The 17,723-nt window shown below is 39.2% G+C and overlaps 1 protein-coding gene across 1 annotated transcript in view; it reads right to left on the reverse strand.

Annotated features, from left to right (window-relative positions):
• Positions 1 to 17,723, reverse strand: part of PARK2 (parkin RBR E3 ubiquitin protein ligase) — a 659,837-nt gene that overhangs the window by 295,132 nt on the left and 346,982 nt on the right. The gene's annotated exons all lie outside the window — the stretch shown is intronic.

Here is a 17,723-nt window from a genome sequence, read left to right on the forward strand (position 1 = left end):
ATAATAATAATAATACACAAAGCAAGTGATGCACAGTGCAATTGCTCACCACCCGCCGACCGATGCCCAGCCAGTCCCCGAGCAGCGGCCCCCCCGGCCAGCTTTCCCCAGTTTATGTACTGAGCATGACGTCACATGGTATGGAATGTCCCTTGGGCCAGTTTGGGTCAGCTGTCCTGGCTGTGCCCCCTCCCAGCTTCTTGTGCACCTCCAGCCTTCTCAGTCGGTAGAGCATGGGAAGCTGAAAAGCCCTTGACTAGTGTAAGCACTGCTGAGCAACAACTAAAACATCGGTGTGTTACCAACATTGTTCTCATCCTAAATCCAAACCACAGCACTGTACCAGCTACTAGGAAGAAAATTAACTCTATCCCAAATGAAACCAGGACAGATGATTTCTAACATGAATCAGGTGTGAGGAAAAGGAAGTAAGTTTTTACTGAAAGTTGAAACTTTACTGAAAACTGGAACCTAAAGCAAGAAAAGTGCTTTAGTAACAGAAATCCTTTGCATGAGGTGAGGTAAGATCATATATGGTAAAACATCAAATGGTGGTAGGTAGGATTAAATAGAAATGTTACCAGCTAGGAAAGCTAAATAGGACTTTCTGAAGACCACCCTGTGCCTTCAGGCTCTCAAGGCAGCCATTGGAACTCTACATAGAGGGCATTCCCTTAGTAATAATGAGCAAAATAATTCAGCTTCTGGTCAGAGGTATGGTATTCAATTTGGGAACAAGACACCTAAACTTCAGTGCTATATATAAATACCTACCTGCATGCTAAGCGAGAAATTCTCACTATAGTCAATACACTCAGCGGAGGCTGGAGCTGATCAGCCTCAGGTATCTACATTAGGGTGAGCTGAATCACCCGCTTGGCTCCATTTTCCATATGGACTAAATCTCCATGGACCATTACGGGAGTTCAGACACCCGCCACACATGCAGACACCTACATGGAGACAACTAAATATGGGTATCCCAAGCTTGACAGGATACTGCTTGTGGAGATGCAGAGAGGAAACACTTGGAATAAGTGAGGACAAACAGTTTTACTCCTGAGCTGGCCTGCACTAAGAAACCCTCCAGCGGTGGCCACAGCAAAGAGGGGCAGTGGCTCCCAAAATCCTGCTCAGGACCAGTACACTGGAGGTGAAAGAAAAAATGAGTAATATAGGAAATATTACATACACATGAAATGTGTCTTCACTGCAGGAACACAGTGATAAACCTAATGGGTTTGCTCTAATATAAGTTAACTTCTTCTAACTCCTGATGGACATACCTTAACTGTCAATTCCAAAATAATGACTATGACCCCTTTGATAAAGTTATGTGCTCTGTAAGTGTTATACAATACTGCTGGCTTATGTCTTCTCCTTGAGGACTATTACCAACCTCAAGTATCAAAATTGGAAAAATAAAGAGAGAGGTGCGTTAAGCTGAAAAGAACAGAGAGATTCCCATTCAAATGCTGAACTACTTTACTCCTTTTATTTGTCTGTTGGCAAACACAAGTAGAAATGGGATTTATCTTAAATTTTTTTAGTAACTAGGAAGAAAGAGAATTATTTTTAAAAATAACAGGAGGAATTCTCACATATTCACTGTACTCCAGGAGACAGGTATTAAAATACAAGATCAAATACAGCAGGGCTTGTGATAAAATCATTAGAGTTAGCAATACTGCTATTGCTAGATGATGCTTTGAAAACCTACTGAAACAATAAATCACCAAGCCCTCAATGTGGGAATACAACTGCAAAATGTAATCAATAATAATTTCAGCTACTGTATATAAGCATTTAATCTTCCATGAAAATATGCTTTAGACTTGCACATACTATAGAATTCATGGCAGTGTGTTGGTATCTCCAGAAATATAATCTCTGTGTTTTAAGGATTTTGTTGAATAAAGCAGCTTAAAAACTGAATTAAATAAAACCTCCCCATTACTAATCCTTATTAGTTTCCCACTTGCTGTTCTGAATGTAACAAATAATAATTTTTAAAAGACAGCTGTAAGGCAAAATGAGAAGCTGATCTGTATCATTTTAACTCTGGATGGTCCCAAAATCATTATAGAGAGCTGGAGGACCAGTTATTTTGTCCCTGCAGTGCAGAAGTCCCCATGGCTCACCAGTCATATGTAACCTTAAGAAAAACACCCCAAAGATTTCTTCCTGAAATGCAGATAGAATCAAATTTGCCTATAGCTTTAATGGATATCTCTCTTTTAGGGTTAATTGCTCATTTTTATTGCTTCAGTATCTGAGTATCTTTTTAGTTTCATGGGAAGCTCCCTGGATCTAAATTCACACCTCTCTGACCTTCATTTCAAAGACAAAATATATCTTATATGTGAGGAGAGATCCACAAGAGAAAGCCATCAAAGTTGAATATCTTAAAAAACCCAGGCCAGAAATGAAAATGGCGTTATTAACACTTCCACCTAAACTTGTATGAAACCAAGACTAACAGCACTTCATTATGCAAATGAATTACTACAATCAGTTACTAATGTAAATTATTTTCTGATAATCAATTTTGCTTCTTAATATATCACAGCTGTTTGAAATCAAACTACATTCTCCAGAAGGGACACAGCCATATATGTACACATTTAAACTGCATCTTTAGGAACAACATTAATGTTAAAATGTGCTCTTTTTTAACACTATCAGACTTGCAAGCAATGCATACAGACTATGTAAGTCTGGGTTCTGATTGTGTCACAAAACAAAAGCTTAGCTTTCACAGTTATTACACTGTCCGCTAATTTTGCAGCCCACAGTATCTGTGTCATAAGGCTTTGAGAAACTCAATCTGTATGCAATGCAGATTTGTCCAAATTCATTTGGCATTGGAACAGTCACTGCATTCCAACATTTGCAGATTTTGTATCAAAAGAAAGTACTTCCAGTTTAAAAGAGATATAAAAGTTTTGTTCCTGAGATCAGTAAAGACAAAAATGGAGAGATTATGTTCATAATACCCGGATGAAGCTAGTAAATACTCATTTAGGATAACCCCAAGAGTTATTAATAGAAGCCTTGCTTGAACCAAACACAATTTATTTTAGAAAGGAGTATTATGAAAGACAAAAAAATTTGCCATATATTGTAACAAGGGCCCTCATTCAATCTAACGTAACAGTCTAGTAATGTAAATCTGATGTATATTTTAGAAGGTATTTCACAGGTTCCATTTACATAATGTGTTTGGCTGAATTGGAGGCTTCATGAGAATAATATATAAGAAAAATGTTTCTCGCAGCAAGGGATAAATTGGTCCTTTTTGTTTGCCAATTAGGAATGCAACCACTTTTAAAAATTGAAAATCCAACATTACAATGCATCACAGAAAATTTCCATAATAAGTCACTCGCTCCTGTGCTCCGATTCCTTTCCATTAGAATTTTATCAGCATGCATTTACTTAAATGAAAAAGAAAGGAGAACCTAAATGTTTCTGCTTCATGTTAATACTGTCAGATAACTGTGTGGCACAACAACAGCACGGTTGGAAGCGCTATCTGGTCTGTACGCTCTTCCCTCCTTCTCCTAACTGAGAAGCAGCAAGACACCGATAATTCTCAGATAGACTACAACAGTATACCGGCTAAATAAAGATACGTAGACTTGATCTTGTTTAGATAAGAAGCCCACTGGGAAATAAATTGTTCCAGTGTATCCCAAAATCTCATGACGGTTATTAATGTGCTGAGAGTGAGTCCAATGGCTATGAATGTGAGGGGCTACTTGGCATAAGGAATTATTTGCAGACATAACAGTGGATTAACTGATATATCTTTCAATGCCTACTGAAGAAAAATGTGGGGCAATTTGTCCCTTGCTTGGTCTTTATCCTTCATATTTTGAAAAAAGCTTGACTGAGTAAAGGTTAAACAGCACACCACATATATCAGTCCATTATTTTTTAGAAAATGTGGGTAGCCACAGTCTGAGGCACTTTGGAGCAAGGAATATATCTAAGCCTGTAGAAATCTGTGAAAAACATGTTGGACAAATCTGTGAAACCCCCTCGAGGTCATTTCTAGGTGACAGTTGGATTTTTCTCACCTCAATCTCAAAATCTTAACCAAATAATAATAAAAAACCTTAGCAGATGTCTATAAGGCTGCCTTGCTGGGATTACAGTCAGTGAAGCAAAAATAGCCATTTGGGATTCATTTCTGTGCAGTAAATAAATCTGAATGCACACAGCTATATCACAGCCTTTAACCCCACCTATGAGTGCTATATTTATCATAACACACTTCCGCATTTCTAATACATTTTTCCATGTTGGCAATCTTCCTGTACTTCAAAAAGCTTTCTATATAAGCACCATGAAATCATTTCATTTATAAATGGATCTCTATGCCATTCCAAAATGAATCTTTGTTAACTTACAGGTCATATCGATAAGCACCATTCAAGAAAAGATGTGTCACTGCATAAAATGTGTAAAAAAAAGGAATTATGGAAAATATAAACTCTGGTGACATAGACACTACAGGCACTCTCCTACCTCATAAACAATCAAAGCAATTAAAGAGAAATACTGTCCTTGAGCAGCACTCAATCAGTTTTGGCACTACCCTTGTAGCAGAACAAAATTACAATGCCTAAATAAGCCAAATTATTCATCCATCACATGGCTTCCCATCGAACTGTATGTAGGAAGAATATAGTCTTCTAATTCATACAAAGCTGGTGCCACATCTGCTTTTCCTGTCTATTGCATACAGTCCATAGTCGTATTCAAAACTATTGAAAGACTTGCCTGTTTATGATGCTTTAAGTGCATGGTTTTCTTACCATGAAAATACTTCCAAGTATTTCCAGTTAGAGTAGATTATTAAATTCCATTAGAAAGATGTTACTATTTATATAAAATATAAAAATAGAAAATCTAGAAAAATTACCACAGTGATTCCTGTTTTAGAACTGAGGCAGTTTGGAGGAAAGTATAGCAACAAATCCTGCCTTTTAATGAGCAGTATGCTATTATAGATAAATAGGCACAGTGACCTAGCAATTGCAGACAACCTGTAAGTAACAATGCAGGCTCCTAAATATTTAGACAAGGGTAGGCATTTGAAATGGGTTTCAAGACCTTACAAGAGAAAAGAAACAATGATAAACTACTAAGAAAGAAATCTCACTGATATGACTTTGCAGTCAAGAACCCATCTTTCATGGACTTTTAGGAACACACAAAAAGTACATCCCTGCTTTCCCCTTCCTAAGGGATGAAAAGAAATCTTTACATAGACTGTGCCAATTAAAAAACTCAGTATATATAAATACAGTATTATCAGAAAACTGACATATTAAATCCACTAAAACAATCAAAAAAATTCAGGTTTTGTGTCTTTGATCACTTGCCACACAACGCATCAAAGGTCATAAAGTGAAGGTTATGAACAGCATGAGACATCGCTGTGCGAGCTTAAATTTTCTGGCTGTGCTTCTGTATAAAAATGTATTCTGACCCATAGCTGTTCACTTAAAGGGGCATTGGTGAGTGAAATCTGACCTACTTTCTCCTCTATTATGTTACATGTTTTCCTCTAAAATGTGCTTTCATGTTTCTTATTTCTGTTGGAAAGCAGCGCCAAGAGGCCAGAACCCAGGAACAGCCTGACAGCAATAAACCAGAATGTAAGAGGGAAGAACAGGAACACTTAAAATTAGTGCACGTGATGGCAAGTGCTCCTTTCAGCAGTGCTCCTGTTAACTCTGTTGTTAGGGTTTTTTTCACGCTACGGAAGTGACACACATTATTGCCTGTAAAATATGTGATCACTGTGGCAGGCAACAGCATCTGCCTCCCGAGGACACAGGCAAGGGAATTCTATGTTACATGTACTGGGACATTCACATTAGTACCTGGCATTAAATATGTTCTATGCCTGCTTGCTCAGACATGCCTTATCTGAGCTCTGTGTTCAGACAGAATAACCACCCTTGGCACGAACAGCTGAATCTTATGATATCAAGGAATGGACAGTGATTAGGCTGGAGAAGAAACTTTTCCTGTAATCTATCAGACTAGCTGTCTACAGTGCTCCTCTGCACAGCGAATAACAGATAAATCGGTCATGCTTTGAAAGGAGATCAGTAGAAGCTGCTCCTTTTCCTTCATCTGTGCTTTTAAAACCTCATTAATGCTCCGAGGAAAAGACCTCGGTAATGGAAGCAAAAGATGACAAACATGAACGAAGGAAGTGGCTCATAAGCTGCCCTGACCCAAGCCCTGATGCCAGTTGACAGTGGGATTATGAGAACAGCCGATGGGACAGTATAAGTGTGCAATGCCTTTGCTTTTCACAGAGCACGGAGGGCTTTGCATGGATGTGGTTTTTCAGAGCTCAGGGACCCTTGGATATTGATCTGCTGTATTCCTCCCAGCAATCCCCTGGGAGCTCAAAGACTGCCCTGGCATCAGGTTTACCATGATTTTTTACACGTGTATGCAACTGTGCTCAGTAGCACACCAGAAGTAAGATCATAATCATCAGTAGGAACACAGCAGGAATGGCAGAGCAGCCTCCTTAAATGTTAACTCAGAACCCTTGTAGCTTGCTGAGCACCAGCTTACTGTGAACCAATTCCTCCGTACTGGATCTTTTGCATACAATGACCTCCTAGAGCCTATATCACTTGCACCCTCAGCTTTTGCCACCAAAGGGTGGCAAATGCTTCTTTCATCCTCCCCTGGATTTAAGCTGGCTCACAGCAGACTTTCCCCTCCTCCGAGGCAGCACCCAGCCTTCCGCAGCACAGGCAAAACTGCACATCGTGGGCATTCCACACCAGCCACACGCTCCATTTTGCCCAAAGAGCCTCCCTTTCACAGGCTCTTAACTTTCTGACTAGTGATACTTGATTTGACAGACTAGAGACATACAGTCAGAAATCAGCCTAGTTAGGTTTTCAGGAAAAAAAAAAAAAAAATCAGCAAGGTAACCGATGAAGTTGGGAGAATGATGGGTATCATGATAAGAGGAGGAAGGGCTAACTCCACCTGCACAAGCAGCACACATGCGATCCTTCAGTAATTAAAGATGAATAAATTTTAAAAAGCCAAAATGCCTTTGTACCCTACTGGCCTCTTATTCCCCTGACTGGTTGCTGAGGTTCCCATTGATTTCTTCCAAGGATTTAAACCTTATTTAGTCTTGTTCCCTACATCTATGCTAGTAAAATTAACATTGTCAGCAAATGTTCTTATGCCACTGGAATGCAACTGTCTATGCTGTTAAATTGTTATAATGTGCCCTGGCATGGTTTTCGGCTTGCCAAATAACTAAGTCCCAAACAGTTCCTGGGCGTAGTCCAGGCGTTACCATGTGCTGTCTCCAACAGGCAACAGCAATCTGCATGTGGCCACCCTGCTTTAAAAACTAAGAGAGTTTAATAGTACAGATTTATGGTAGAAGAGCTTTATTCTCTGACCAAAGCTTACTGAATTATTCTCTGTTTTCTTATTTTTAGACTCACACCTCCATTCCCAAACCCAAACCTTTTGCGATAGCCTGTGACAATTACGTTGTCTGTAAACACATTACATAGAATAAAAGTTTCCCATCACGAAAGACAAGACAGAATCACGACCTCTTTTTGCCTTCTTGTGGATGCTGAAATCCCTGGAAAGGCACAGGAGGAAAAGAATATTGAATATCATCTTAAGGGATGCTGTCACACTACCCTCTTCATTCCCTGGGACTCCAGGAGGGACTAGGACTGTTGGATACAGCATGTTTCCACTGTGTAAATTTCAGTTATTCCTTTCCAGTTAGCTTTGAAAATACACCCTGGTGAATGAACTTTAAGATTGTGTCAATCAACATGTATAGAAAAGAAGACTGGAAAACAAGGTAAGGTAGGGAAGGGGGGAAGGGGGAGAGGAAAGAAAGATGTAAGAGGCAGCAGGAGGTAGAAGTGATACATTAAGTGCATTTGCTCCTAGAGAATTTTCTTTCACCACCTTAACATTATGTTTTATGTTTTTTCTCATCATTCTTTTCAAATATGAATATTCAATTTATATGTTCATCCAAACAATAACTTGAGGGTGCTTCCCATTAAATGAGTCTTCAGTCTCAACCAAAGACATGATTATTATCTTAGAAACAAAAACACCCTCAAGTTATTGTTATAATAAAGAGATTTCTTTATAGAAAGCCACTTTTTTCAACTCCTCACTATCATTATAATTTACAGATAACATTTTACCCTTTTCTCCTCAAGGCAAATACCTCAACATAAACGTCAAGGTGCAGTTATCTGAGAACACCTTATACATCAGCACCTCCACTCAAAGGCAAGAACAAGCCTTGGGCTAGCAAGTCTCACTGAATGCATTCTGACTTGGTAGATTTTGAGTTTACAAAGTAGGTAATTCCCCTTAATAGTGTAAAGAAAACAGTTTGCAACGTCCACCAGAAAATTGTACTAGCAGTGAGAATGGCTTGTTTATGTCATTTTTCTATACTGCTTACAACCACTATCATAAGATATTCATATTGTGATTTTTTTTCTGATCTTGTTATGGCCCTTGTCACAAGAACAAGTGTGGAATTTAGATGCCCAACATGCACACAGCTCTGTGGTTAAATTTATTCATTTGCCTCCTCCATCTTTTTCCCTAAATGTCAACTTCCATTACATAGAAGAGTAAATGGAATCAACTTTCCAATCAGAAAAAAAGAACAAACCACAAATTAAGTACTAAAACCCAGACAAATTATTACAAAATTTGGGAAGAATCAATTCTGAATTTGTAATTGGGCCAATAAAAAAAAAATTGCAGAAAATTCTAAAGATTTGAAGAGATGAAACTCAACTTACAAGAGGATTCTGGAAGTTCAAATAATCTTATGTGTCTCTTTCCTGTTTAATCTCAACATACATTTTCATTAGTTTTGTGCTGCCTACTTGGAGGTTGGCTGGTCCTCTTTGTGCCTGTTCTTTCAAGGAATTACAGTATGTAATAGGACTCAGGTAATCTACTGCTCTTTGTACAGGAGTACTCAGGAAAAATCTTCTCCCATTTTCTGCCTGACCTAATAACCTGTGTAACACTTAGGAAGACTGACATTCATCCAAATATAACTTTGCATTTCTATAGGACCATTCAATTCCAGATCTTGATACCCAAATGATGCACGGAGTACAGTGAAAGACAATAACAAATAGGCACGTGTGAGATTTATCCCTTTCTAAATTTACTGAATATTGTAGGAATGGAAGCAAGGGTATTCACAATACTGCTTTAGAATATCATCTCTGACAATCCTGTGGAAGCTGTTTGTGATGCTAACATGGACTGACTTCTGAAAGAAGAGATATTGCAAGAAAAAAAATTGTGGTGGCCATTTCCTCTGTTCTTCAAGCAGACCAGGTTTTTACTTAATGAAATGGTGATATATTATTCATACAAATGTCACAGAACTTAATATGAAGACACTTACTGGAAAAAGAGCGTGCACGAAAGGGCATGTATCTTGGGAACCCTTGCTAATACTTCATTTTTGCCCATCTTTCCCTTGTTTTGATGAAGTAGTTTACTTCCCACCTCACACTTAGCTAGTTACATGAACTGACACATGGGGAGGGAAAGGAGTATGGATTTTTGATCTTACCCCCTCCTTGTCCTCATTGAGCATTTGCTCGAAGAGGACACAGCAAGCAAACTCTGCAGCTTTCTCGGAGGAGATATAACAGCCATAATTGTCAGCACTAATGAATCGTTTTGACTTCTCATATTTATCTACAGCTTTCCCAGAACACATAGATCATTCCCACATAGACTATTCATATTGACTCTTCTGTTACACTCCATCCCTGTTAGAGAAAGTAACCTGGCCTCAGGAGAGAAGACAGATTATAGGTAGAAACTTGATATGTATCCCAGTAATTTCTGAGAAAAACGAAGACAAATAGATTCAGAAATATTAACAGGCATTTACTAAGGTAAGTTTTCCTCTGCCTTCAATTTCCTTTTGACAACTGCCTCAACACGCCATGCTTACTGCATATGAGCTAGGGTCTGGATTACAGTCTAGCTAACGGGAAAAAAAGGAGGACTAAAAAAACCAAAGAAACAGAATGGAAAACAAGGAAAACAAAAATTTAATGTAATCAAACTCGTTTAACGTGAAACAATATCCAGGAGATGTCTTGCAATCATCATGGATAACATCATTTCTTAGCTTCATGGTCCACCTATATTCATTCACAGGCTGATCAAATCATAAACTATATACAGAAATCTTTCATTACAAATGGTGGATTTCTTCCATTACAATGGCAAGGAGAGTATATTCGTACAGGGGGTCTAAGAGCCAGCTCAGCCCTAGGAATCTGTACACCGCTAAAATATGTCCAAGGAATACATTCGTACGCTGTGACAAAACCCCTCCTGCTCCTTCTTTTGTTCAGGGAACAGAGAGAGATACATTATTTCTCAAAACATATTGACAAAACAAACAAACAAGTGAGCATCACTTAATTCAAAATGTAGGACAAAATAGCAAACATTTCCCAAAAGAAATGTTTCTGAAGCTTCTGCATTTTCTCTGTTTCAAATTATAGAACAGCACCTGAAATAAATGGCAACCCCATCTTATTTAAAATGGTATTTACCAATGATCATTGGAAATAAGATCACTCATCAATCCCTACCTTCTGCTTTTAAGTGAAACATTCAAACTATTGTACTTTTTCTAATCAGTTGAAATATTTTATATGAAAGCTGTACTCCAAGCTATATTTTTTACCCTTAAAATTTACTTTAAAGTTTTAAAGTTTTACTTAAAGTTTTTACACTCAAGTTTTTTAAAACTAATGTTGTTTAAAAGAGACAGGACATGTACCTACTTTCTTCCAAAAAAAACCCAGGACATAGGGGAATGGCTTGATCGGATTTTGGTTTTTAATTTAGATGCTAGTAGAAATAACCTCTGGGATTAAGATTTTGCATGGTAAAAAATAAATTTTTTTTTAGGATGTTAGTAATCAAGAGAAAAGTGCATTAGCTAGACTGTAGTCTGCAGATTCTGTCAGATAAAATAAGGAAAAAACTGGAACACAAAAATGCAGATTCCCTTCCTCATATCTCTGTACTGCATTCTCTTCAGAGAGAAAACCCTTAGAGGTGCTAAGGGAAAATGACCTTTTTAAATTAGGGAGTCTCACTTCTTTATTCTGTTTCAAAAAAATCTAAAAGGCCACATGGTATAAGGCTCCATTCAGAGAATAGACTGCAAGAACTTCTACGGGATATTAACTTCCACATCCTAAGTTACGACTCATAATGGCTCATGTAAAACATTATTCAATTACACTATTATCAAGTCTACATGTAACAATACTTGGAAAGGAAATGTCAATGGATGTTTGATATTTAATTTTTAAATAATTCTAATTCATCTGTTTTCTAGCATGTATATGGCTTTCCCACCAAATTCTAGTCTCATGAAGACAGACGCTTTCCTAGTAATAATGAAGAGAGCCTTAAAATTCAGTGATGAGAAATGGAGGGCACATAGAAAATGCAGCTGTGCAAATTACGTTAACAAGTAGGACTAGTAGGAGTACAAATTCGTCTGAAGTCATACATCCTGCTCTCAGTGTCATTTCATGTCTTTGAAAGTAGTTCATACAAAGGATTTCTGCTTTCTTCAAGAGAAAGAGTGCTGTATTGTGCTCAGCCCCACTCATTTCTATACAGATGGACACAGCATACACTTGGATTAGCACAAAAGCAATGACTGAATCTGGCAGGAATCCGGTATTGCTTCTCTGAAGATACTACAGAAATGCACTTGGTTGCAGTCTGCAAAGGAGCAATTAATATCACAGCAACGAAAAACTACACAGGACACTGGCAGGGAAGTTACCAAAATGACTAACAGAAAAGCTAAGACTTGCCACTTCTTTCCTAGGTCTGATTCTGTTTTCATCACAATCAATAGCTAAATTGACTTTAGCTGACCACAATTCGGCCCTACACTTTTTTTAATAACTGTGAAGATATAATTCAATGTGAAAAATAATAATATCTTAAATTGACAGGGGCAGACCAGGTGTTTTAATCATATCTAAAAAATTCAATTGCACAGTAGCTGCATACAAAAAACATGTTTGCACCTGTACATCTGCTTAATTTTACCTGGAAAACATTCTGCTTTAGCATTCATTGGACGTCTTTGTATTTTTATGGAGGAAGACAGAAAGTTCAGTTCTGAAATAAAATTAACTGATAAAAGTTTTACCAGAACTTCTTTGTCTGTCAAAATAGTACCTTTCTCCCTCCATCCCAAATACTACAGTCAACATATTGCTCATATCACTTATTCAGGAGTTTGGGGGACTGATTAAGGCCAGTGAATCTCACTGCTATGCTCTCCCTGACCTGATTTAGAGTACAGAATCAGAGAGAATAAAAGTTCATCAGCCAAGTTAAAGCTGGAAGTGCAATAAGGCACCATTTTTAGGATGCTCATGCTACTAACTACGCCAGGCTTCCTAGCAGTTACATCTTCAGCTGCACAGGTACTGGAGCTGACTCTGCCTCATTCCTCCTCTGTGGCAACTTCATAATCCCCTGGCAATGTGCAGACTGGGAAGGAAAAGGGAAAAAACAAACCAAAACAAATATAACCCTTGAAATGACAGCTACTAGGAATACTAGGAATACTCAGCAATCCAAGTGTATGGATTCAATTCAAAGCTCTTCCAGAAACTGCCAAACCCTGTGAGCATGATTGATCCCCCAAAGAAGGTTCAGGCCAATTCTTATCAAAACTGGCTCACATATTCCCAGTTATATAATGTACCAATTATGTTTCCCATTCTCTCTTACATTAGCTAGCCTGACAGTGATCTGTTCAGCCGTGCGTGATTCATCAGGTTTGCCTTCTGTTTCTAAACACGAGCTATAGAAGAGCACAGCCCTTGAACCCCAGCCTGCTTTGATGAAGTGTGAGAAGTCAATGACATTTCCTTGTCTTGTGCCATCAGAAACCCGGCAGCCTCCTGGTGCTCTGAATCACCACACTACATGTGCTCAGCAGACCACTGGAGCTGCGCAGGTTTTATAAATAGTGCCTACGCAGGGTTTCAGTGTACTTGAGCAAAGGACCTTTTTATTTGAGCGTTGGCCTCACTACAGACAGCCTTGTTACAAGGGGTGAAGTTTATCGGATTAGAAGCAACACTGTTAGTATTCAGGACACATTTCCAAGTGCATATGACATGTCAGCTGCTTACATATCTTCCAATTCTGCTTCACATATTCCTTTTAAAGTTAAACATGAAGTGACAGAAGTGTAGAAATATCTGTGTCCTGCACTCTGGGAACATAACAGCTAAAAAAACCACCTTGACATGTCAGCTGACAACAGAAAAAAAATCCCTGACCTCTGCTGAGGCATTCTAATTTTCCTAACATCAACTACTTGTAACAGAGAGGAGAACTGAAAATACATAATCATGAACTCCACAATTAAATGTATATATAAAAAAGCATGAGGAATTTTGTTTGCATAACCCCAGACACAGTTTCAGTCTTCACTCCTCTTTCTATGTCTGTACAACTACCTATTCTACTTTACAGAGACATCCCAGAGATCTAAAAATAGGGCTAGCTAGTTGTTTATTTCATGTATTTGTAGCTATTTTCTTTTAAAAGATATTTTCCTGCATCTTCCGTTGACAGATACAATGCTTTCAGCAGCTAGTTCTTCCATCGTTTAAATAAACAGAGTAGTCCCTGCAGCAACTCCTTTTCCTCCAAAATTAATTCCCTACTACTTTGTTTTTCTCTCTCTGTCCTCGAAATTCCTCCTTCAACATCTCTCTAGTTCTACCTTCAGCTATCATTTCCAAATCAAGGCCAGCTTTGTCACCCTGGGTTCCCGTGGGGCCAGGAATCTAGTTCAACAAAAGAGGATGACCCCCCGATGAAAGTGACGCTACATGACATTTTTCCTATTAGTCTGATTCTGCATTCTGTATTTACTGTACAAACTCCAATTTCTAGAAACACAGGGGCAACAGGTATAGTTTCATTTATGATAAACACAGCATGTTGTACATTGCCGAAGGATTTCTTAGCATTATTCACATCTTAATTTTACGTTCAATTAACTACCAAGAAACTTTTGACCTTTTAATATTCAATATTTGAGAAGTTATAAGATGAAGTAAGACCTTTAATTTACCTAATAGTTGGATGATGGGGTTAGTTATGCTTTAAATGCACGCTCTCGGGGAGGGGGGGAAAGCTGTAGCTCTTTAAAAGCCACATGTACCCACACGACCTTCAACATCCTGCACATGCCGTGAATTGCATGGGAGACATTTGTTATGTACCTTGAAGGGTGAAGAGCTTCAGCAACCTTGTCGAGATTCTTACGTGTACTCAGAGGATGGGGCCTAATTTTAATCTTGCTTAGTTCTGCATTAATCAGAACTGACTACGCACTGAGGACAGTAAAACTGGTCAACTGTAAAACCAGTGGGAGATGAAAATTTTGTGGCAAACCAGGTACTTGCAACTCTCTTGTAGTGTTTCTCAGACAATGGGTCATGATCCTGAGAGAGATCACCATCAGAACAATCGGAAAATTGCAGCAAAAATGTCGCCTCATTATAATGCAAAGAAAATAAAACTAATGGAACACTTTTAAGGAGGCCAAAACCTTTGAAGTTGGGTGTCACAGGTAACAGCAGTGCACATTTTTAAGATAACACTGAAGAAGGCCTATTAAAAAAATACTTGTCTTCGAATTGGGCAAATGGGCCACCTGAAAAGTTTGAGAAACTCATTCCTAGCCATTTCATCCAATTTACTTATTTTTCATTTATTATTTCCTGCAGTTATTCACATAACCATCTTATATTCTAAAAGGTCACTATCCTTATCTGTCATGGATATTTCAGAAAAGTCTAGCTGAGATAAAGCTAATGCACCTCTTTCTGGGAAGAAAGAGCCTTCAAATGTTTTCTGATGATAATATTAATGCTCCACAGTAGAGGTGATACTTAATCACCCTGGAAACCAACCGTGTGTAGTGCATTATATAGTTGCTAAGTGAAATGTATGAAGGTGTAACTTCCTGACCCAAGTGATAGAGGAGCAAACAAGGAGAGGTGCTCTGCTGGACCTCATGCTCGCAAACAATGAGAGGCTTGTTGGGGATGTGAGGGCTGAAGGCAGCCTTGGCTGCAGTGACCATGAGATAGTGGAATTCTGGATCCTGAGAGGAAGGAGCAGGGCAAAATGCAAGATTACAACCCTGGACTTCAGGAAAGCAGACGTTGGCCTCTTCAAGGATCTACTTGCAAGAGTCCCATGGGATAAGGCCCTGAAGGGAAGAAGGGTCCAAGAAAGCTGGTTAATATTCAAGGATCACTTTCTCCAAACTCAGGAGTGGTCCATCCCAATGCCGAAAGTCAGACAAAAATGCCAGGAGGCCTGCATGGATGAACATGGAGCTCCTAGAAAAACTCAGACATAAAAAGGAAGTATACAGAAGGTGGAATCAGGGTCAGGTAACCTGGAAAGAATATAGAAGCACTGTCCGAGCATGCAGGGGCCCAGTTAGGAAAGCCAAAGACTACCTGGAACTGAATCTGTCGAGAGAGGTCAAAGGCAACAAGAAAGGCTTTTAAGTGGCAAAAGTACAAAGTCCTGCACTTGGGGAGGAATAACCCCAGGCACCAGTGTATGATGGGAGCCAACCAGCAGGAAAGCAGCTTTGCAGAAAAGGGCCTGGGGGTCCTGGTGGACACTGAGTTGAACATGAGCCAGCAATAAGCTCTTGCCACAGAGAAAGCTAACAGTATCGTGGGCTGCATTAGGAGGAGTGTTGCCAGCAGGTCAACGGAGGTGATCCTACCCCTCTGCTCAGCACTGATGAGACACACCTGGAGTGCTGGGTCTAGTTCTGTGCTCTCTAGCACAAGAGACATGGAGCTACTAGAGACATTCCAGCGAAGGGCCATTAAAACCATTAAGGGACTGGAGCATCTCTCACAGGAGGAAAGGCTGAGAGAGCTGGGACTGTTTAGCCTGGGGAAGAGAAGCTTCAGGGGGAATCTCATCAATGTATGGATATCTGAAGAGAAGGTGTAAAGAAGACAGAGCCCGGCTCTTTTCAGTGGTGCCCAATGACAGGACCAGAAGCAATGGGCACAAACGGAAGCACAGGAGTTTCAGTCTGAACATAAGGAGAAACTTTTTTACTGTGAGGTTGACCAAGAACTGGCACAGGTTGCTCAGAGGGTTTGTGGAGTCTCCATCCTTGGAGATATTCCAAAGCCATCTGGAAATGGTCCGAGCAACCTGCTCTAGGTGATCCTGCTTGAGCAGGCTGGACCACATGACCTCCAGAGGTTCCTTCCAACCTCAACCATTCTTTGATTCTGTGATTCTGCGAATGAGATATTAGCATACAGTAGAACAAACAAACAAAGCTAAAAATTACTATATTTCATAAAAGGAATGCAGAGTTGCACCATTCAATAACAGAAGGTGACTAACTCTAACTAACTGAAGATTGCACCCCCAAACTGAAGAGTGTGCATGAGGGGTTCTGGGCAACATACTTTTTAAACAGAAGAAAGTTATGGGAGAGGATTATTTTATTGTGTTCATGTTGGGATTGTATATACTAACTTTAGCAAGCACAGTATCCTTTCCCTTCCATGAGAAACAAAACTGCTTGCAGGACTCCTCTGTACCCTTGTTTAATCTGTGACACTGCAATTGGAATTTGTCACTCTAGGAGCTACATCTGATGTTACAGCCTGAAGCGGAGCTAAACCAAAATAAACAATCTGCTCCATTCTGCTTAGACTAATACGACAGTGATGTAAGCCCCAGCACAGTGGAAAATACATAAATGGGCTGCCACACAGCACACGCACACATAAAAACAGCAACACAGCTCAGAAGTTTTATTACTAATACACATTGGGTGAAAGAAGCCTTGCTTGGACTTTGGCTTTGCTAGGCAACAGTATATTTTTTTGTGTGTGTTAATGTGAAAAATATGCTTATTATTTCAAAAGGCCCTAGGAACTTTGTGCTGCACTGAGACAATATCTTTTCCTAAAAAAAAGGAAAAAGTTCAGTCAAGTATTTGCTTCATCACAACTTGTGCAAAGTTATTAGGGTGGGAGAGGTGAACAGGATTATTTTATCACAAACATCCCACAGTGATACAACTGTGTAAATATTTGTCCCAGTATCTTCTGTTTGAATACAGTATTCATCCCTCCCTCTCTGTCTCTTTCTCTCACTCTCTCTGGTTTTTGATTTAGGGTCTCTGGAGCTTTGCCAATGCTAGGCTGTTCGTTCCAGTTGCACATACATTTATGCAAATAGTCATGATGAACCCCTAATCTGGTTATTCCTTCTACTCAGGATCACTTGATCAGAATGAGGATGGGGGAAAAAATGCTGTACATAATTCTGTTAAATTCATCAGCTGGAATGGCTGACCTTAAATCTAGAGTCTTACATGCAGTCATTTTTCCTTTTCTTTCTCCCCAAGCTAGAAAAGCCCTGCAAAGGCAACTGACTGAGCAGGTCACATTTTCTATAAAGATACAAGGAGGTTATCTTGTTCAAATAATTTTATTTCAGGAAAAAAAGAGGATGGAGTGAAAAGGAAGGCAACAAGGTCACTTCAATAACAT

This window comes from Aptenodytes forsteri, unplaced genomic scaffold (genome assembly GCF_000699145.1).
Source record: "Aptenodytes forsteri isolate BGI_AS27 unplaced genomic scaffold, ASM69914v1 Scaffold122, whole genome shotgun sequence".
NCBI classification, from domain to species: Eukaryota; Metazoa; Chordata; class Aves; order Sphenisciformes; family Spheniscidae; genus Aptenodytes; species Aptenodytes forsteri.